Source organism: Lissotriton vulgaris, chromosome 3_1 (assembly GCF_964263255.1).
Source record: "Lissotriton vulgaris chromosome 3_1, aLisVul1.2, whole genome shotgun sequence".
Classification (NCBI taxonomy): Eukaryota; Metazoa; Chordata; class Amphibia; order Caudata; family Salamandridae; genus Lissotriton; species Lissotriton vulgaris.
In genome coordinates this window covers 55,870,139-55,892,299 of record NC_141689.1, presented here as the reverse complement: position 1 = coordinate 55,892,299, position 22,161 = coordinate 55,870,139, and the positions used below count along the sequence as shown (strand labels likewise).

Sequence of the window (22,161 nt, the reverse complement as noted above, 5' to 3'; positions counted from 1 at the left end):
TGACTGATGGAGCCAAGGAAAGGTCAGCCTTCTCCACGCCTGATGGACACTACCAGTTCTGCGTCATGCCCTTCGGGCTCAAGAACGCTCCTGCCACTTTTCAGCGGTTGGTGAACACGATCCTCATCGGGATGGAGTCATTCTCTGCTGCCTACTTGGATGATATAGCTGTCTTCAGTAGCAGTTGGGAGGATCACTTGCAGCACTTGCAAGCCGTTCTCCAGGCCCTGGAAAGGGCTGGCTCGACGATCAAGGCCAGCAAATGTCAGATTGGACAGGGGTCGGTAGTGTACTTAGGTCACTTGGTGGGCAGGGGAAAGGTGCAGCCCCTTCAGGCGAAGATTGAGGCAATCATGGCCTGGAAACCCCCCAAGATCCAGACTGAGGTCCGAGCCTTCCTGGACCTCACAGGTTACTACAGACGGTTCGTGAAGGGGTATGGCACTATCGTGGCACCCCTTACTGAACTCACGGCCAAGAAGCAACCCAGGAGAGTCATCTGGACGGAGGCTTGTCAGCGAGCCTTCGACACTCTGAAACAAGCATTGTGTAACGCTCCCGTCTTGAAGGCTCCAGACTTCACGAAGGAATTCATTGTCCAGACAGATGCATCCGACATTGGCATTGGGGCGGTGTTATCGCAACTCAATGAAGAGGGTCTGGATCATCCCGTGGTCTTTCTGTCACGGAGACTGCTTCCCCGGGAACAGAGGTGGAGTACCATTGAACGGGAAGCCTTGCGGTGGTCTGGGCACTGAAGAAGCTGCGACCATACTTGTTTGGTTCACACTTCCTTGTTCATACAGACCACCAACCCCTTCGCTGGCTCATGCAGATGAAGGGGGAAAACCCCAAACTGTTGAGGTGGTCTATCTCCCTACAGGGAATGGACTTTTGGGTGGAACACCGACCCGGAGTTGACCACGCCAATGCAGACGGTCTCTCCAGGTATTTCCGCCTTAGTGTTGAGAACTCCCAAGGGGTTGGGTAGCTCTCCCCACTTTCAGCTGGGGGGGGGGGGCGCGTGTTAGACCCGTCTGCTTCTGAGAGTCCCCTCACCACTATGATTTCTTTTGTTCCCCTGTACCTCCCAAAATTTGTCGCTTTTCTTTGTCTACCATGACTTTTTATGTGCTGTTTCATAGGGCTAGATGTTCCTTGACGCTCGGTTGTTCACAAGGTTTTTGGTACCTATTTACAAGGCACCTGGCAAAACCTGTGACATTATAGACTGGGATTGGCAACCTGTAAGAATGGCCTCAAATATGTGGCCATCCCTTTTCCTCATGTGAGTGACTCCCCTTGGAGCCTCCATGAACCTTGACCTTTCAAGGTTTTGGCGCCCTTTTACTTGGCGCGCATTCCTGACAGGAATTTATTTATTTCCCTCAGGTACACAAAATGGCTACTCTAGAACCCCAGTATGGTGGCTGTTAGGGTCCCAAATACCTCTTAGAAGTGCCATGTCATTGGCTTAGCCCAAAGAAGGTTCTAGAACCTACTGGCACGAGCCAGCACCTCAAGGCACTGGCTATATAAGGTCCAGTCCCTGGCGGCCATTTTAGATGACCAGAAGACTAGATGTATGTATGTATGTATGTATGTATGTATAAACCATTTTGTAGCGCGCTCCGTTACTTGAGAGTATCCTGGCGCGATAGGGAAAGACAGAAAACAGAACAGCAGAGGGGCAACCTGAATTGTACTCTTAAATAGATGTGTTTTTAGATTTTTCTTAAATAGAGCCACAGTTTGTGTGGAACGCAGATGGAAAGGGAGGGCGTTCCAGGCCCGGGCCGCGATCACAGAGATTGATTGGCCGCCGAGCCTAACTCGCTTAAAGCGAGGAAGGGATAATTTGAACAGAGTAGATGATCTGAGGGTACGAGCAGGGGCATAACGGGAGAATCTCTTTCTCAGATACAAGGGGCCCTGATCATGGGTAGCTCTAAACGCCAGCACCAAAGATTTAAACAAGATGCGCTGAGTAACAGGAAGCCAATGGAGGGTGCGCATCTCCGCGCGTACGCTCTTCCATCTAGGAATGTTAAGTATCAGACGGACCGCCGCATACTGAATGATTTGCAGGCGTTTCACCAGGTAGGCCGGAATGCCACTAAACAGTGCATTTGCATAATCAAGCCTAGCCAGTATAAGAGCCCGGGCAACCGTCTCCTTGGCCTCTCTAGGGAGCAGAGGGAAGAATTTGCGGAGCATTTTCAGCGTGGCAAAACAGGTGCCTGTCAGCTTCCTTATGTGGTCTTCAAATCTGAGATCCTCTGCAAACCAGATGCCAAGGTTTTTTGCCGGTCTACCCATCTCTTTCGGGCTAGGAATGTTGGGGGGCCACAAAGTTGTCTTAAATGAAGGGGGGAAGGAACCATAAAAAAGCACCTCCGATTTGTCCTCATTGCATTTCAGCTGGGCCTGGGTTAGCCAGCGAAATACAGAGGACAAACACCGATGTACTGCCGATGTATCCAGATTGTCATCAGGCCAGGTAAACAGCAGTTGGGTATCATCTGCATACCCTATAATCTTAGCCCCATACTGTTCCGCTAGATAAACCAGGGGGGTGATGTAAACATTGAACAGTAAGGGACTAAGAGTGGATCCCTGAGGGACCCCCGTGAGGAGAGGTTTGGGCTCAGATGCATGGGGAGGCATCCAGACCTGCTGAGACCTGTCAGAAAGGAACGAAGACAGCCAAGCCAACGCCACTCCCCCGATACCAATAGTAGACAACCTGGCGAGGAGGAGTTCGTAGGGGACGGTATCGAACGCGGCAGAGAGGTCCAATAAAATTAGGACCGCTCTGCCGCCTCCGTCCAAACAGTCCCGAATCGCCTCGGACATCTCCACCAGCGCAGTCTCGGTGCTATATGCGGCTCTAAAGCCCGATTGGGCAGGATAGAGGGCATTGGAGGTTTCTACAAAGTTCTCCAATTGCTGAAGTACCACCTTCTCACAGATTTTCGTGAGCGCCGGCAAAAGAGAAATCTCTCTGCTATTGTTGTCTGCTTTTGCAATACGCCCTGCGTAGTAGTTACCTTTTGCTACCTTGATATCTGCATAATATTTTTTTTGTGCTAAACGTAGAGCGGCTTTAGCCTCAGAGCTATAGCTACGCCTCCACGCTCGTTCTAATTTTTTACAGCCAAGTTTCATCGCCCTCAGCTCAGGAGAGAACCAAGGTTGGGAGGGAGAGCGTCGTGACCTCGACACCGTAGTATGTTTCGTAGAGGCAGAAGCCGCCTGCCGCACCCACTCATTGAACTCGCAGACCGCCTCGTCCAGAAGCATCGAAGATTTAGGGCGAGCTCTGGACAGGGCCTGTCTGAATGCGGGTAGATTGATCTTTTGGGTGTGACGTAAGGGGGGTGAGTGACCTGGTTCCTCCATTGCCCACGCAAACCTGACAAGATCGTGGTCGGACCAAGTTGTTTTTTCCGCGATCACAGATTGAATTGGAAAATTGGAGCAAACCAGGTCAAGCAGATGACCTCCCTCATGAGTAGGAACAGTCACCCACTGTTTGAGCTGTGCCAGGGTAAGAATTTCCCCAAGCCTGCGGGCTTCCGGCAGGTCAGGAGCATCTGCATGAATATTTAGGTCACCGCCCAAAAGAAACTTAGGGAAACTTAAGGCGCGTGGCACTATATATTCTTCTAGGGAGTCAAGAAAATGATTAGCCTGGCCCGGGGGCCTATAAATCAGGGAGCCACCTAAGGTGAAATGAGGGGAAAGTATTATAGAGAAGTGGAGGACCTCGCCACCAGCACCCGCAATTGGTGGCTCAGAGGCGAAGCACCACCCATCCCTGAAAATAACGGCCAAGCCGCCCCCTCTCCCCAGAGGTCTGTCTAACCTCGCAATCTTAAAGCCCCTTGGGACAGCCAGATCCACACTCGGAGCGGATGTGCTAGTCATCCATGTCTCCGTGACAAACAGCACATCCAACTGGCCATCCACCAGTAGCTCAAAAATATCTGCAGCATGTTTTACCGCGGATCTAGCATTAATCAGTCCTGCTCTCACGGTTGAAGCACCACCATTCCTAACTAAACGTGGGGGAACCACACTTTGGGGGACAAAACCACAGCTAAGGCACTTAACCCAAGTGGCACCTGGGTCCAGACGTGGACACGATAATTCTACCCTAGGGGAGGCAAGTTGTAAAAGGTCGTGGCGGGAATACTTGCGTTTCTCTAAACAGGACCTCTCGGAGGGTAATCTGGCAGAATGGCTGGCCCTCGGCCCGTCCGGGGCACGGACGGGCACAGACGGGCCCTCCTTTGGCGCTACTTCGGCGCGCCCACTGCGCGAGACCGCTGCGCGCTCGAGGGCACATCGCTATTTAAAGCCCAAGCCCCTCCCCGAGCTGGACCGCTAACTCGAGTCCAGCCGGGATCCGGGACTACCAAGATGGCGCCCGACCTGGCCCTCCACTTCAATCGGCACAGGCAAGCCGCTGTGGAACGGGGCCCAGGGGGACCGGCAAGCAGCGCATACACACAGCGGTAAGGATAGGATAATGATGTTCCAGATCTAGGTGAAGAAGGAGATTCCAGACTTGACACCAGATTGACACCTGCCCTGTTGACCCCTGAGGCGGCTGGTAGTGCGGGCAGTAGAGCAAGCAAGGGTCACTGGCGTGGATCCTGACTGGCGTTCCAGTCAGCTGTGTGTGCGGTGACCTCGCGCCTACAGCGCCTGCCCAGCGAGTGCCTCGTTGTCCCCAAGAGACTGTGGCCGTGTTTGTGTGCCTCCCCGCCCCCCCTGTGGTGAATTACGACAGAATCGGGTCGCGAGGCGAGAGCGAGTTCACCGCGACCGCGAGCATCTACTGTGCCCCCTTTGTGACAGGCGCCTCCAGCGAGGAGCTCGGACGTTTCCGAGCCCCACCGGGAAAGAGTGCTTCCTGCGCAGACTGAGGTGAGGTGGTGCGCCGGGGCGGGGAAAGGCCGGCCTTCGTTGGGCGGGACTACTGTCTCTGCCCCTCCCCAGTGAATCGGCGGCTGTAGCTGTGGGTGGGAACCATCCCTGTTTGAGGAAGTCGGAGGGAGGTCCGTGGAGCCCCTGAGAACCCGTCGCTGGCGAGAGAAGAGCTGACCCTGACTGAATCGCTTTCCGATTGCAGCCGATGTGAGGTGGGCCCGTTTCTTCAGGTGGGGAGCGGCGTTGTAAAGGAACTGTGAACCGGAATCTATTTGACTGAGCGCGAAGATTGTGTGACCTCTCCGGCAGCCCCGTTCGTCAGTCTAAAGACTTTGAACTGGTGCCACCTGAGTGCTAGCAGTGGTAAAGCCCCTAGGCGCGCTTAGACCCCACCGGCAAAATGAGTTCTCAACCCGGTGGCAGCCGAGCGTAAATGAAGTGTTCACTGTCTTTCCTTGCCTTTTAGATACACGCGCATAACCCCGTGTGGTTCTTAAATAGTCCCAACACTCCTTTTGTGCCCAGAGAAGCCTGTGTACATTATTGGTGAAATCGTCATAAACTGTAAGAGTTATCTTTCCAACCTGAAACGTATTGCAAATGTAGTGTTCTTGAAGTATTTAATTGGTGGCAGCGATACCAGAATGAACCTGTGAATGTTTATTTAACTGAACCAGTATTTATTCTGCTAAACAAAAGTGATATTTATTCTATTTATTGATGATATTTATTCCTGATATTTATTCTATTTATTGATGATATTTATTCCTGAGCTTATTAATTGTATTTATTCCAAAACCGAAACCCAGCAAATTGTGGCCAAAAAGAAACGTATATGTGCTTCCCTAATTGATCCCCATTCACAACATTGAACTTTTACATTAAGGAATCGTATTTTTCTACAACAGTGGTGTGGTGTCCTTCTTTTTGGTGGTTGTACAAGGAGATATTATTGGGTCAGAGACGGCTTAACACGATAGCCTTCACTTGCCTTGACACTTGAGCCAAGCTACCCCCTTTGTGCTGGGCTTGCCCATCGCAGGTCCAACAATGGGCCTCCCCGGTCCCGAGTAAACACTGAGGCAAAGCATTGGAGCCAGATGGCTGCTCTGGAGAGAGGCACCAGCAGGGTGCCTTGACTCAACTCCCCCCCAGCCGGCTTTACTTACCGGTCTTTGGCGGCTGTACGCGGGGCTCTCCTCTCCATACGGGAGCCCCGTCAGTCACTGCAGCACTCCTCCGCCTGACTCTGCACCATGGGGCGATCCCTCGCTCTCGGGGGCCCCAGGTGCAAACGCTGTCTTGGTGCTCGCGGTCCGCTTCACAGGCACATGCAGGAGCGCAGGGTGGGCTCCTGCGGCTTCCTGCTTCCTGATTAAGCCCTGCCCATGTCTGGCAAGAGGCTGCCTGACTTCCGGCTAAGCCCGGCCTGCGGCAGTGATTTCAATACGGGGCAAAACGAGGGGTAGGCACCCTCGAGTTTAGAGAAATACAACGGCACAAGGTCCCTGGTGGGGTTGGTGCCTGCTAGGGATATCAAAATGGCACAAGGTTCCTGGCGGGGTGGGTACCTGCTAGGGAAAAAACAGCAAAAGTCCCCGGCGGGGTGGGCACCCGCTAGGGGGATAACCACATCACCGATGGGGGGTAGGCTCCCGCTCGGTTTTTCAGTAGAGAGATGGAGGGTAGGCACCTGCTTGAGGATAACAAAGCCCAGTCCAGCAGGGCGGAGACAGAGCGCTCACCAGGGCACAAATCCAGCTCTCTGTCCAGGAACAACCAACAGCTCTCCTTTTCCCCACTGCAGAAAATGAAGCGCTCCCAGGCGCTAAAGTCCAAGACCAAGTCTTTGAATGAAGGGGGGCCAGAGGCTGTGCCCAGGGGCCAGCTCACAGGGCCCTCCAGCAGGGAGGCAGTCCCGAGTGGTGGATCCTCCTGGAGCCCAGCACCAGCATCAAGCCCCTCAAGTCAGGAACAAGAGAGAACATTTTACATGGGGTCACAGCCCCTTTTTATACACACATTCCCTTTGTCTCAACTGTAGGGCAAGGGGATAACCAGTTACAACTGGTTCTGGAGAACTTTGTTTTGCTCAGCCCCTCTCCCCATTCACAGGACAGGCTAGGGACATCAGACGCACCACAGGGGGTGGAGACAGCATTGTGGAGGGAAGGCACAGCCCTATTCAGGTCCCAGGTGCAGCTCCTCCCTCCCATCTACATGCAGATCCCCCTATTCACCACTGGGCAGACCCATCCTGGCTCCTAGAGCAAGGCACACCAGCCCGCCCCTGTCAATCACAAGCCAGACAGTCAATTCACATTCACTGCTAAACTGCTCAACTTCTAAAAGTGGCACTTCTCCACTAGACACATTCAATCTGTGCACACCATTGCGCAGCATTTATTCTCACAATTTTGCACATACCAAACTCGCCCCTGCACTCCTCTCACACCAGGAATTACCATGGACACACATATCCCTCATGCATTCCTATGGGAGGGCAGGCCAATCTCACCACACGCACTCAGATTGCGCACACACTTTACACTGGGACACAGTGCTAAAGTGCGCAGAAGCCAAAAACAACTAACACCAGGTCACATTTGAAAGCAAAAAGTTTAGGGGTGAACCTGCCAAAAGGGCCAAGTCCAACACTTACCAATCCTTGTCACCGGTACCTAAAGTCCTAAGGGATCAAAGGAATTAAAATTATAGGTAGAAAGTCATATTTGCATTCCATAAAATAACCACAGACTTGGGAAAGTTTTAAACAATTCATCTATGTAAAATAATAAATCTCAGAGTCCATACAATCTTAATTAAAGCTTGTTCAATTAGAAATATAATGATCAAAGTAAATATATGCAGAGGTTTGATGAAAAATGTCTTTAAGCATTTGAACATAGAAAGGGTAGAAAAGGTAAACAGTACAATGATGTACCCACACAGATTATATTTACCTTGATTGGTGTGAAGACCAACCCTGGCCACGGAATGGGATAAAGAACAGGTCTCCCGAAAGTTCAGGTGTCAGCAAGACAGAACATGTTCAGATCAGGACAGGTGCAGACCAGATAAGGACGGATGCAGGTCAGGACGGGTACCCTCAGCTAAGTGTAACGCCAGCGTTACACCCCTCTCTGAGGCTAACAGCCGGACCCCGATTGGGTTATCGATTCTTCTCCCTCAGAACCCCGATTGGGTTATTGATCTCCTCACTAACCCCGATTGGGTTATCGATTCTTCTGACAGAGTGCTCCGCCAGCCCCTATTCTCTCGATCGCCTATTGAGTGCGTTGGGTCAGTGACAGGACAGCTATTCGGACAAGTCGGACAATTTAACTAGCTAAGCCTACCTTAGTTATACCATTTTCCAGGGCAATGTACCACCCCCCAATGTTGCAAATGTGTGTATCCCCAATTTTGATTGGACAAAAGACGAGGAGAGGTCATCACACCATAATAATATGAGGTCACTTCCATTCAGTATTCAAATTAATGTTCCCTCCCATAATGTTATTTTCCCATGCACTTTTATTCCACCTGGCAATGGATGTAGCAAAAAGGTATACAATGTATTGACATTTTATATTATTCTCTTACTCTGGAGAGTTCACGGGGTTGTGTTCCCAGGGACATTGCAGTCAAGACTGTCACTGGCACAGATTCAATGGCATGACTTGAGGAGTCTTGGACTCTTCTGCGCAGGCGCGGTTCCTTTCAATATGGAGTGCAGCAAGATTACATCAGGCCCAAATACGAGCTAATAGCAAAGTAGAAGAGAAACAGTTTTAGAACAAAGAATAAATAAATGTACTGTATACCACTTATCTCTACTATATTCCCATTTAATTTATTTCAACTACAGCATTAGTAATTAGGCAATACAAACATGGTTTAGTCAAAGCAGCAGCAGATGCGTTAATGTATAATCACATGAAGCAGCCATTTTTAATTCTAGTGCGCAGAAGCGAAGATTCCCACCAAAGCAAAGAAGACGGCATGTCATTGAGTGTGACAGACGCATGAGCAGTACAGTTCCCGCATTGCGGCGGCCATTTAAATACACTCGGGTTAATGTTTAGCAAAGCACATAGGCGCGCTTCCCCTATATACTAGAAATGTTGTGTGGTGCAATTATTAGTATGACAAAACATGTTGGTTAATCCGTTACATGTTATTTCGAGAGTATTGAATCCGAGCAAGTCTCTTTACGTATGAAACCTTGCTCGTTTCAGTCTAAAATAGAATATGCTAGTAAGATGGTCTCAGTGAATATGGGTCCCAAGAAAGGAAAACAAGTATTGGCATAGGCAATAGGTCTCACTTTTGGGACCTTATAAGTATTTAGTTATGCAGCACAATATTCTTGGTGCAACAACATCAACTGTTGCATGGCTAAACACTTATAAGGTCCCAAAGGCGAGACCTATTGGCTATGCCAATGCGTGTTTATTTTGAGGGGGAGAGTAATGCCACATCTCAAGAGAGAAGTAATACTTTTAATTGGAGAGTACCAGCACTTCTCGGAAGTACATGCACTTTTATTTTTCCGTTTCAAGCACTGGTCCTCGCACTTGTTGGGCTTGTGGTCAGTCTTGCATGGAATATGTGAGGGATCCCATGAGAGACGGTTTCGGAGTTGGTGGAAGCAAGGAGACAATGCTGGGTTCGTAGCTTCACAATAATACATGAACTATGTTATAATTTACTCACAGTCTCATCTCTGATCTTTAGAACCCAACACTCCTATTTGGCAGACATCTTGGTTAATTCAACCTCGACCAGACTTAAGTCCTCTCTTCACTGCGTCCTGATCTGCCTTCCCAGTATGATCCAAGCATCTAAATCAATACTTTTACTGTGTATGTCCTCTGCCCAATAGTAGTAATGGTCACTCCTGTACACATCCACTGATGTAAATGTCCGAGTTTAACTACTATGCCTGTAACCCTGTGTCCTGTGCGTTGCAAGGCGCTCTGATGCCTTCGGCACTGTCGGTGCCATGAAAATCGAATCCGTGTTGGAATGCTAGAATATATTTATTTGGCAGCTGTCAGAACTTTAGCCAATAAGAGTCTGCCTTCTAACCCCTATCCTGCTCAGCTGCGTCCAATGGGAGAAGAGAAAACGTGGGACAATCACGGCTTATTGCAGGCCCATTGCGCGCAGGTGAAGGCAAAACTGGAAATACCTTGGGGCTTATTTACAAGCCCCTTGCACCGCCGTTACCTCACTTTCTCCCATTTTAAAAGTGGCGCAAGGGGCTTGTAAAGAAGCCCCCATGTGTTTACTTAAGTACTGCAACAGTCACGGAAGTTAAAGTTGTTACTCTTACAGTTTGTGTGGTGCTAACTTGCGGTGGGTTAGCAGTAATGGAAAGTAGAGCCTGATATACGTCCAGTACTTTAAAATAAAATTAAAGTGTATTGCAGCTCTCTATCGGTGATGCAACGCTGGGAATGGTCACCAGGTTAAGATGGCCGCCGCCTCGCAGCATGCCAGTGGGAGCCACGCGTGTCCTATTACTATTTCTCTGCCTCCCATTCCCAGGCTACCTGAGGGCTGCTAGCTGCAACGTAGTCGGGGGCGAAGAGGGAAGAGCTCCCGTGTAGGTACAGTCCGCTGCGGGCACGGGAGAGGGAAGGAGGGTGGGCGCGATTGCGGGAGAGCCAGCCGAGGCTGCACCGGCTAATATACTGGGGGACTCCGGGGTGGGAGCCAGCCGCTGAACCCCCGTGGGCCCAGGGTGTTGGTCTGAACCCCCGTGGGCCCAGGGTGTGGGTCTGCGTGGACTACTCTTGCTTTGCTTAAGGACCCTCTTCCAACACTCCACTGGTTCTCGCGAGGGTTTGTACTGTCACCCTCTCCAGTAATATGTTTTCTTTTGTGGCCAGTTCGGATAATTAATAAATTAAAATGTCTTTTGCCACGGGTACCATTCTAAGGTTCCTGATCCCAGCGACCTGTCATTGGGCTATCTGATCCTGTAAACAAATCTAACGTTTCTCATGAGTTATACACTGATGTGAAAACAAGCAATGCCCAGAGGTTGCTTTTACAGCTTCCTTTATTAGGGTTCGCAGATTCCACTGGCTTATTGTTGTCTCTGAAAGCAAACATGCACGGAAGGCTGGGGAAAACTGAAAGCAAACATGCACGGCAGACTGGGGAAACTGAAAACAAACCTGCATGGCAGGCAGGGGAAACAGAAAGCAAACAGTATGGGGAAACAAACAAACCTGCATGGCAAGCTGGGGAAACTGAAAGCAAACATGCACAGCAGTCTGGGGAAACTGAAAACAAGCATGCATGGCAGGCTGGGGAAACAGAAATCAAGCAGGCTGAGAAAACTGAAAGCAAACATGCACAGGCTGGGGAAACAAAGCAAACATGCATGGCAAGCTGGGGAAACTGAAAGCAAACACGCACAGCAAGCTGGAGAAACTGAAAGCAGCTTTGAGGTTGGCGTCCTCAAACCACCTGTGGAACCTCTGTGATTTCCCTGACTTTACTTAGCTTAAAAGAGGTGCAGCTCTCCTCCTACAACTATGAGCGAGGATAGCAGTGCCATAGTTGTTCTGCCGACTTTCTTGTGATTTCTGTATCATGGGCTAAAATTCCTTCTTTGCCAATCTAGTCTTCCATACTTCCAGAGTACGATGACTAGGAGGAAAAGAAATCAAAGAAGTTAAAAGCGAGAGGGAGCAATGGGTGGGGAAGAAGAACCTGGTGATAGGTAGATCAGCTCCAGTAACACATGGCTTTTTTTATGTGGCATTCTCATTTTGTTTCAGTTAGTGATCTTAAATGGAATATCGGGTAGCTCTTTTGCGGTGCCAGAACGTGAATTTGTATAGTTAGAAGGGCATTGGGTGAGCGGTCAGAACCCCATTTTTACATGGCACCAGTTACATTACATGAGGGCACACTCGTTTTTGTTAGGTTTAGGGAGATTAAGTGATTTGCCCAGATTCGCAGGATGTTCAGCGTCATTGCCGAGACTCGAACCCAGTTCCCCAGATACGAGGTCGACGGCCCTAGCTGTTAGGCCAAGTCCTCTCCCCATTGTCAGCTGTTAGGCCAACTCCTCTCCCCATTGTTATGTCAATAAGTCATTTTCTAATGCCAGGGAGGCAAGTTTCGATGCCAGCAAGCCTCTGCCACTGTAGGGAAGCATTATTGTGAAGTCAGGAGGTCCACTTGTGCTAGCAAATTCTGTTTTGTTGCTAGAAGCTCTTTTAGGACAGAAGACCATCCTCCTTCTGAAGTTGCAATCCCTATTTAGATTGGAGTTCTAGAGTCTTTTTGGTATTGTCATGACGCCCTAACGTGATATCAAGAGAGGCTGGCCTTGTAACAGGAAGGCACATTGTTATTAAAGGAAGCTATATTGTGCAGACACAAATTCATAATATGTCACCAAGCCGTGTAATGTTAGTCCTTTTTTGATGTAATACAGCTTTTTGTGATGACATAAAGCCTTGTGAATTGTAAAGTCTTCTCTTCATAACATTAAGGTGTCTTGTGCTTCAAAAAGCTCTATGGTGTTATGAGGAAATCCTATTGTAATGTCAGAGCGCTGTATTTCATAGAATGGCGTTTTATTGTGATATAAGGATACCCCTTTGGGCGCTGAACTCAATTGCATTGTCACAAAGCTATGTTTATTACAAAAACCCTTTTATGATCCCTGAAAGTTCTGTTTTTATTTCCCAAAATTCCTACTTTGACGTCTTGAGTTTCTTATGATGCTAGTGGTGGCAGGGTCCATATTGTAAAGTCATGAAACCAGTTTAGGTGTTATTTATGACCTTAAAACAAGGAAAGGGGCTCAAACAGTCCAGAGAGACAGAGCACCTAAATTGACAAGCAGATATAAAAGATTCCCTTTGGACACACCAATATCAATTCAATTCACTCCATTCAATCACAATAATATAAAATAAATGTGTTATATGCTTTGAACACCTCCATAAGGAATACAGTGACACGAAATATATACTTTTATTTAAACGTCAAGATAAAAAATTACAATGTCAAGTTGTTAGATTTAATACATCATAAAAACATGTAGCTAAACTCACTCTAATAGTGAAAGACATGCAAGTTTACAATACAAATATCCTACATGAAGCAGTTCATAATAGTGGCGAAACCTAAATATTGCATGGAAGGATCATAAAAGAGGCAGGCCAACTGTGCCTTTGCAAGGTTATTTCGAAACAGTTGTGAACAAGGCAAGGGACAGTAGAATCTGGCCTCTGTGTTTCTTGTCCCAATTCGAATTTAACTAAGGTATAATGCGTTGACGCGTTTCGGTGGGACCCACTTGACAATGCCACCTTCTTCAGGACTTATAAATAATACTCCTTCCTTTAGTTCAAACCGTATATCTTGGTTAAACTTCTTATCATGTCATATATTCGAAAAATTCTGGTTCGTCAGATCCGACTGAACATTAAAAACGAAAATTGCCTTGGCAATTTTACATGAAAGGATTAAATTGCCCTCGTCTAGATTAAAACTTCTGGTCACCAGTAAGATAAAAAGACCTCCTCATCCCAGACTCCTTGGAGATAGGTCCACAATCTTAAATCTATAGCGCTGTCAAAGCTGTTAACAACGCTTGAGTCATTCAGGTACAGCTGTAATTTGCGCTCCTCTTGTTAGATTGAAAGCCTGGGCTCGTAAAACTCCTGCAGTGCCGTGTAAAAACCTCCGAACACCGCATATATTCCTTATGGAGGTGTTCCAAGCATGTAACACATTTATTTGATATTATTGTGATTGAATGGAGTGAATTGATATTGGTGTGTCCAAAGGGAATCTTTTTTTATTGGCTTGGTAATTATGACGTTCCCCATATCATAGAAATTCAGTAAAATGTAATTGCTTTAGTAAGCCTTCGATGCGTCTTTTGTTCTATGTGCTATTTGTATAGCGCAAACCTGGCTCAAAAAACAGCGGAGTGCAGTACAGGGTCAAAGGCCAGCTAAAGTTGACAAGTGATAGGCTAGGTAACTGGTTAGTGGATTGTTACTGTATTGTGTGTTTCTATAAAAGCTTTGGGCTTATCTTATTGATACAGGGATATTGTTCCAGATCCTTGGTGCATTAATGGAAAATTCCTGCTGCCTCCCTTTTTGTCTTTTTAATGCATGTTGGTCTCCAATGTGGTAGTGTCCTGACTGTGTGTTAAGAGCCATCAGATATGCTGAATTTGTCTTGAAAATAAGTGGGTGTGCTGGTTATGGTGTTTTATTTTGATTTTGAATGTGAAACAAATGTTAAACATGCCAGGGAGGCACATTACCTTTTCCTTGAGCATCTCAGAAGAAGACCATAAGGATGGGGCACGTGGGCATTATAGGGCTTGAGTATTATTTCACTGCAAAGCTTGAGGGCCAAATACCCAGTCCCTCTAGCAATCCCATACTGAGGCGGAGCACTGCTCCAGCAAGGAGTCAAATTCCAAGAAGGGTAGAAAAGTAACCTCTGCCTCCGACCTGCCCTCGGACTCTGGTCAGCACCAAAAGATTACTTCAGATTCAAGCAAGCTCCCAGCAAAAGGAGACAAGCCTCAACACTTTTCCACAGGGCACTGAACCCCCCTTCAGAGCCAAAATTGAGACAGAGCACTAAGTCAATACTTGCGGCCCCTTCGACACAGAGATCTGAGGTATCCACTGTTCAGACCCTCGAGAAAACTGGTTGAAGCCAGAAAGAAGCGGCTCCTCATCCATCTATAAACTGGCAATATTTCTGCTAAATTGCCTCCAGAATACGGTCCTCCATGCTGCTCCGAATCTTAGAGAAAAGGCAGATTTTTTAAATAGAAACTCACCTTTGATGTACCCTGACTCCAGGTTTTCCCCCCAAGTCACAGGACAAGGTAACAAGCCCTCAACTCCAGACTCCCAGCCCACGGTACCACCTTCTCCAACTCAACCCCTGTTTACATCCCCACAACCATATTCTCCTCTTCCTCCATATCCACCAGAATCTCGCCACTGGTTACTGCATTTGTATTCTCACATGGATAGTCCATATAAGGGAAAGATCCTTACAGCCATTCTGCTGGAGGAGGGGATGAGCCCTGGGGCGACTACAGAGTCTAGCTGTGGATAATCCCACTTTTGGAGCCATACTGGTAAAACCACCTCCCCAGGATGTTATCACTATATATCATGGCATTATTCATAGATCGACCGTCTACCATAAAATTGGCATGCACACAGGATAAGGATGACTTTTTGGTAGAGACCCTCTAAAAGACCAGATGTCTACTGTCCAATTTCTGCCTATGCTAAAGGGATTGCTCAAGTCACCCCCAGATAAATCGGACCCTCTCTGGGCAAAGGTAGTCATGCCACTTGTTGAGAAGACATTTTAGGCTTCTCCCAATGACCTTTCCTGCATCTATGGCCATATCTGCAAACATTCAATTTTATTAAGGGGGATTACGAAGTGCACACCAGTTTCGCCCAAATCTTCCATTTTAATTAAGTTCATCTTTTCATTCACCTGTAGACCCGGAAGCGTGGTCTGCCCTAAACCACACGTTTATATCCAAAAACCTGGAGCGGACCAACACCCCAAAGTCAGATGCACAGCTTAATCTTCCTTGCATAACAAAGATGCCACAAAATTCACCATGTTTCACAAAGTTTTATTTTTCTCATTTGTATCCGAAGTTTGTCATTCTTCATTGCTTTTCCTCATGGCACATGAGGCGCTTACGCCTTCACTATAATCTTAATGCTGCAGAAATGCCAATCCAGGCCTTATTGTGGAGCACGAAAGTGTGCACAAGTTATCCACAATCATTGGTCTTAATTACCCAATGCATTTCGGACCTTTTCCGGACCTTCGTCAAGGGTCCTCTACAAATTCAAAACACATAAATTAGATTGTGTGTTTACATCACTGCGACTCATTCAATATTGCACATAACATAAAAGGTCTCACTTTTCACGTCACCCCATCATCAACGTATTCCCGGTAGAATCGTAGCCTAACACTACCTCTTCATAAATACCCGAATCTTCTTCTCCCAGAAACTACCCACCTTCCCTTGTTTTACTCCTCCTATTCACCCTACATCCATTCACTGAGCACTCCTTTACAAACGACTTTTACTTCAAATCTCGCTCGTCCCCATTGATACGTCATTAACACTGATCCATACCTTCAAACTGTAAGAGCGAGCGTCTTCCCAACATGTTCACCGCCAACCAACTGTTCAACTCTCTGCTCTTCAACTCCTATAACATGTTTCCGCCCCTCCGCTTCGCCTGTTTCCAATTCAAATCCCTCCCATTCTTTAACCTGCTCATACAAATCCTCCAATCATGATACCTGCCTACAAATCCCACACTGCACTCCGTTTGTCATGCCATCATGCTCAGTGTAACTATACCTCAACCATCCTAATTCAACCAACCTCCAATCCCCTTACTATCATAACCTACCATAACCTTCCAGGGTATCTATTTCGAATCCGCCGCCCACCCCCAGATGTCATTTGTTAGGTTAATTATACTGTATTCCACACTACGTTGTTCCGGACGTGAGGTGTTGGTGAAACTTGCTATGCAACTACATACTATACATGTTTAACGTGCTTTCATAAAAACATGAATATATCCGAAAGTCCAACCACAATCATCCCTCATCTGTTATGCAAAAATAGTTCATAAGATCCCGCTCTTCAGATAAAATGTTGGTACAATTGTCTTTCATGTGACAGTCTCATGTTTTTCTAATTTTTCATAGTACTCCAGTGGGTGCTACTCGTCTCCCAGCTTGTACACACTGTAAGATAGCTAGTAACAGGGGACACTTCCATGCCATGTAAGGAGAGCAAGAACTCTGGCTCCGACAACACACACATGGCATTGGTGAAGCCACCTAATACTGTGTGCAAACTTGGTTGGCTTATGTCGAGATATGATAGATTTCACTGGAAGGAGATTGAGTCATTGGTACAGTGCCTCCCTGAGACCTATAAAAGGAAGGTTTAATAACTAGTCTGTGAGGGAAAGATTATTTTCCCTCTGAAAGTCTGCTGTGCTTTCAAGGCTGCCAGTGCCACTTATTCCTGTGTAAACACCTGTATCCTATTCTGCTGTCGAGTATCTTCGCATCTTTAGGTTCAAACTGGAGGTCTAACAGCACCTCAATATTCCATATTACGGGGAACTAATTAGCTGTCATGACGGAAAAGATGAAAAAGGGCACCAAGATTGCAAAGTCTGTGTGCCCCCTGCCAACCTATCCCTTCCTCACTTTTGGGTGAGCAGCAAACCAGGGGCAGCACCAACAAGATAACATCCTCTGCCCTCGCGCCAACGTCAACCAGAGGCCATTCAAACAGCACCTGTTGGGGAGAGACTAGATGCCCACCCTCTCTGGGAGGAAATTACTGCAATTCTCTGGGTGTTATCAGTAGTTCAGCAGGGTTGCCTCTTAGAATTCATGATCTCTGTCCCCCCACCATTTTATTACATATTCTCATCCTCCACCAAAACCAGATCTCACTCCTAGCAGAAGAGGTCGAAGTGCTCCTACAAGAGGAATTCGTTGTTGTGCCCGACAAAAACTGGGTAAAAATTTTTGATCTCTCCACTTATTCATTCCAACGCAGATGACTATCCTAGATTACTGTGTAGAAGTATCCTCGGTTAGAAAGCAGCATCTGTACGTGAGAAGGAGAGGTTATAAAAAAGACCTTGAAAAAGAAGGAATAGACGAGAAAGATGCAAAAGGAAGACTGAATACAAACAGGAAGGACAGACCACATTTTGCTGTCGGCAGGCGGAGAGGAGAGGCGCTACAGTCACCAAGCAGAGCAAGGGAAATGGGAAGCCTTTGGAGGATGGGGTCTGCAAGAAAGGAACTTTATGGATGACCAATACAAACTGGGGACTTCTCCATCTCTGATTACCTACATTCGAGTTGTTATAGAAGACTAAGGACAATGGCCATAGTGATAGAGCGCGCAGTTCACCCGGGTCACCAATTTCTTACACGCACTGGGCCCCGGCGTGCATTCAATTTCAATTAGTGATTCCTGTGAACCGGGTGAAATCCTGTCACGCTTCTATGAGTAATAAATAGTTCAAGATTACCTCTGCTTACCATGCACCTGACTTACCACAGGCACAAACTTTCGACGGACCTGGAGCTAAAAGGGAAAATAGTAGACAGGAACCTAAAACATTTCTTTACGGCAGTACATACTTATTCACTTTCTGTAAAATGACCACAGACACCTGATGAAGTTTAACACTTTATATGAAGATTCAAAGAGAAGATGCCAAGACAATAAGCGATATGCAGAATAATATGTCAAACATCAATATCAACACCAATAGGTAACTTTGCACAAAAATATGACCATTAGGATATATGGGAAGACTAGAGGTAGGGTTTTTTAGAACAGAACTAATCACTGCAATTATATACTAAGACAAAAGTTATGGATGGACCTAAAAACATGTACTTATCCTTATCACTTTAGACTATTCTTGCTAAGTTCACTGCAATCCACTAAAGGAAAGGGCAAAATGGGAACAAGCTATTACTTATAATAGAATCAATGAGCTCCTAAAGGAGGGGGGGAGAGAAGGAACCAACTAAATCAGACACATATACTTGATGTTTCAACGGCAATATAGCAATATCACAGGTAAAAAATGCTTTAATAGATTATACGAGGGAGAGAAAGAAAGAGAGAGAGAGATAGAGATACGCAAACCCACAATCAATATTTACCTAATTCAGATTGAAGACCAACCCTGGCCACGGGTCAGTTGGGAAGACGGGGACAGGGACCCTCGGAAAAGGAACACCAGATGCGAACAGGTACAACCCACGGACAGACCGGGACAGGATACCCCTCAGGTTCGGGTCAAAGGACTGGGCCTCCCAGGGTACGACCAACACCCACAGCTTCGGACAGCAACGCCTGCGTTACCCCCTTCTGCAAGTAATCCGCCAGAAACCCCGATTGGATTTTCGAATTTCCCAGCAAAGTGCTTCGCCAGCACTTAGGATTTTCCACCCCTTAGGAGTTTGTGGAAAGTATGGACAAAGTGCTCCGCAGCACTTTCAGATTGAGCACCTATTGAGATCGTAGGGTCAGTGACAGGTCTGCTACTCGGACAAGTCGGACAATTTTCCTAAGCTAAACTAGGGCAATTATACAGTTTTGGGGACCCTCAGACCACCCACTAATGTTGCAAGTGACAGCTTCTCATATTATGATTGGTCAAGAGAGGTGGTGCGATCATTACCACCTCCTAAAATTCAGCTTTCCCATATTTAATATTCAGGTTTGCATACCCGCCCCCCGGGTTCACGTTCCCAGGCATAGGAATACAGAATACAATGCACGAGTTCAGTATATAGCAACAGTGTATGATAGTCCAAGGTACAATCTTGCATCTTCGGGATGGGTTCCCAGGCGCATCGAGCTTCAGGAGCCAGCTGGCTAGTTTTAGCTTCTGCGCAGTTAGGACTTTCCCTGGTCAGCTGACAGGGTTCAGAGGAGCCTCAAGATGGCGTTGCTCACGTATGCCCCAACCCACAAAGACGCGGTACATGAAAAGTAAGCGAGAACAAATTAAAATCACATCCAAAATGATTACACTGTATACCATGATAGAACATTAACCAACCCTTACTTTATAATAACTATAGCATTATTGTTTTAGTGCAAAAAGATAGATAAGCAAAAGCAGCGGTAGCAAGCAGAGAGCGTGGTGAGAGACAAGCGGCCATTTTTGCAACAGTGCGCATGAGCACAAAACTCCCTCCAGAATGCGAGTGCGTCACATCACATGGGTATGACCGACGCATGCGCAGACTGAATTTCAGCGAAGCAGCCATTTTCCTTAATGCAAGCTTCGTTAATATGAAAAAGACATACAAGCAAGCATCCGGGGACACCCGCGTGTTTGGAAAAACGTACAATAAACGACAAACAATGATTTTAGTAGTATTATACATTTGGCGAGGTTCTTGCACTGGGCAAGGCGCTTCACGTGCGAATCCTTGCTCCATCAATAGTACCATGGGGAGAGAAGACACCAAAGCAGACATCAATATGGCTGTCAACTCCCACTAAAGTCTTGGAGAGTCATGGCAATGCCAAGTGCTTTTTTAAGAGGCACAGGGAAGGGGAATTGCAGGGTTGCAAGGTTGGTGGACATCCTTTTCCCCAGACTGGGAAGTGCATGAAACAGTTGACCGGAACCAAGCCGCCCAAACACTCTTACACGCACGCACAGTAACCAGAGGAAGGGCAACAAGTATACACACTTCTCTGACTGACAGGGGAGGGTAGGAGAAAGAAATTAACAACTTTGTTAGCCATAGGTGTTGTACAGGGGTACATGGATTCCATCTGTTCACTTTCCTTAATGGTGGATTTATTTTTGTTCTGGTGGAGAGAGAAGATGGCATTGGAGATCCCTAGGCAAGCAATGCCAGATATAAAACTTTGGGGGAAACAAACTTTTCGAATTGAACAGAGACATTAAGATTTGTGACTGGAAAGACAAAGATGGAAAAAGAGTCGAGAAGGAAAGACTTTAGGGCCAACTAAAAAATGCTACTGGAAAATTAAGGGTGTGAGAAGTTGGCCTGATATGTAGTGCTCACTATTCTAGTGATCATTGTGTATCATTCCAAACGACCCTTATTGATGATTGGTTGTAAGTCAACCGTTAGACCAGCTATCCTAGTAGCATGGACAAGAGCAGTCTTTAGGCTAAACTTTAGAGGGCGTGTTAAGCCAGCTGTTATACCATCACATATACCCCTTGAACACCAAGTGAAAGGACACCACACAAGTTGTTATGAAAATAAAAGTATATTTATTTAGAACATAACAGCCCTGGACTCTTTATGAGGACAGGGCGCTAAGCACAATACAAAGCTCTTAGGAAAATACGCAAAGTCGCACAATTTACACAAATGCCCGAGGGGCACGAAAAACCATATACTCTAAAAGTGGAATGCGAAATTACTAGCAGGTAAGTACTACTCTAATAGGCTTTAGGATCGCTAGGACTGGACTACTGAACCTTCAGATTACTAGCAGGAGGCCTAGGGAGATCGGGTGCAGAGTGTGCACTCTCACGCGGGATGCAGGACAAAGTCTATGGATGCTAGATTTTGTAAAGTTAGTGTTATCGGACGAATCCGACTAGGTAGAGCTGAAACGAAAAAGGATCTGGACCCTTGGATAGCAAAGCTATGCTGGTGCACCAAAATGCTGAGTTTACCTAGCCCAGGGGCTGCGGATGCATAGGTCTGGAAAGACGTCGGGAATCCTCGTTGCAGTCTATTGTGCCTGAAAGAAGAAGTTGCTGGCAGGCGACCAGTGAAGAGATTCGGAGTGATCCAAGCCTGGATCGAAGATGGAAGACACCTGTAAGCAGAGGGGACCAAGTTCTGAATCACTAGCCAGTGATTAGCTGGGCACCAGGATGGCACCGGATGGAGTCGCCTCGACCAGGTGAGTGGGCGACGCTGGGCTCTGCAGTCTCACGGACCAGGAGGCGTTGCCGGCGACAAGGATGGAGCTGTCCCACGATGGTATCTGCTGTCGACGTCGCTGGACCCAGGATTGGGGCAACAAGTCTTGGCAAATGCAAGCCCACGCGGTGGACTTAAAATGGCGTCTGGAGTGGACCAGGAGGGTCCGGGGTGCTCCTCTGTTGGAGGGGAGCAAGGGCCAGTCTGGAGCAACCAGACCAGCGTTGGAAATGTCGCCGTTCGTCGTCGGGAAGGCCACAAGCCAGCAGGCAAGTAGCCAGACAACGCGGTGAGCAGCAAAGAGCAGAAGGGCCCCACGTAGATCTCGTGGATGCTGGGGGGCTGGACATCAGTGCTGGAGCTGCTCAGGGTTAGGGCTTCTCACACCCCAAAGCACTCACTCGAGGATCCCTCGGCGGTCGTGCTGGGCAAGCGTCGTGCAGTCCTGAAGATGGCCGGTCCCTCGAGGTCTCGTCACACCCATGAATCTCAGCTGGGCTGATGATGCAGGTAGAGGTCAGAGGTGCCAGGGAAGCCGGTTCTCGTCGAGCTGGGCAGTCTTGATCCGGAGGAGAGACTTACAGCAAACCGCGATGCTTGGATGGTGCCTGCGGGTGCAGGGTGGCTACTCCTTAGCCACAAGGGAGAGTCTTCTGAAAGGTTCAAGAGTTC

General features: G+C 47.5%; 1 protein-coding gene across 2 annotated transcripts in view; it reads left to right on the top strand.

Moving 5' to 3' along the window:
• The first annotated feature begins 10,489 nt into the window (after positions 1-10,489).
• The window catches only part of LOC147725932 (uncharacterized), a 44,980-nt gene continuing 33,308 nt past the window's right edge, over positions 10,490-22,161 (top strand). The window contains exon 1 of one of the 2 annotated variants that reach the window (XM_086960056.1): positions 10,490-10,552. The gene's annotated coding sequence lies outside the window, so the exon portion shown is untranslated. Of the gene's footprint in view, positions 10,557-22,161 lie in introns of both variants that reach the window. The other variant, XM_086960057.1, reaches the window with a different exon arrangement.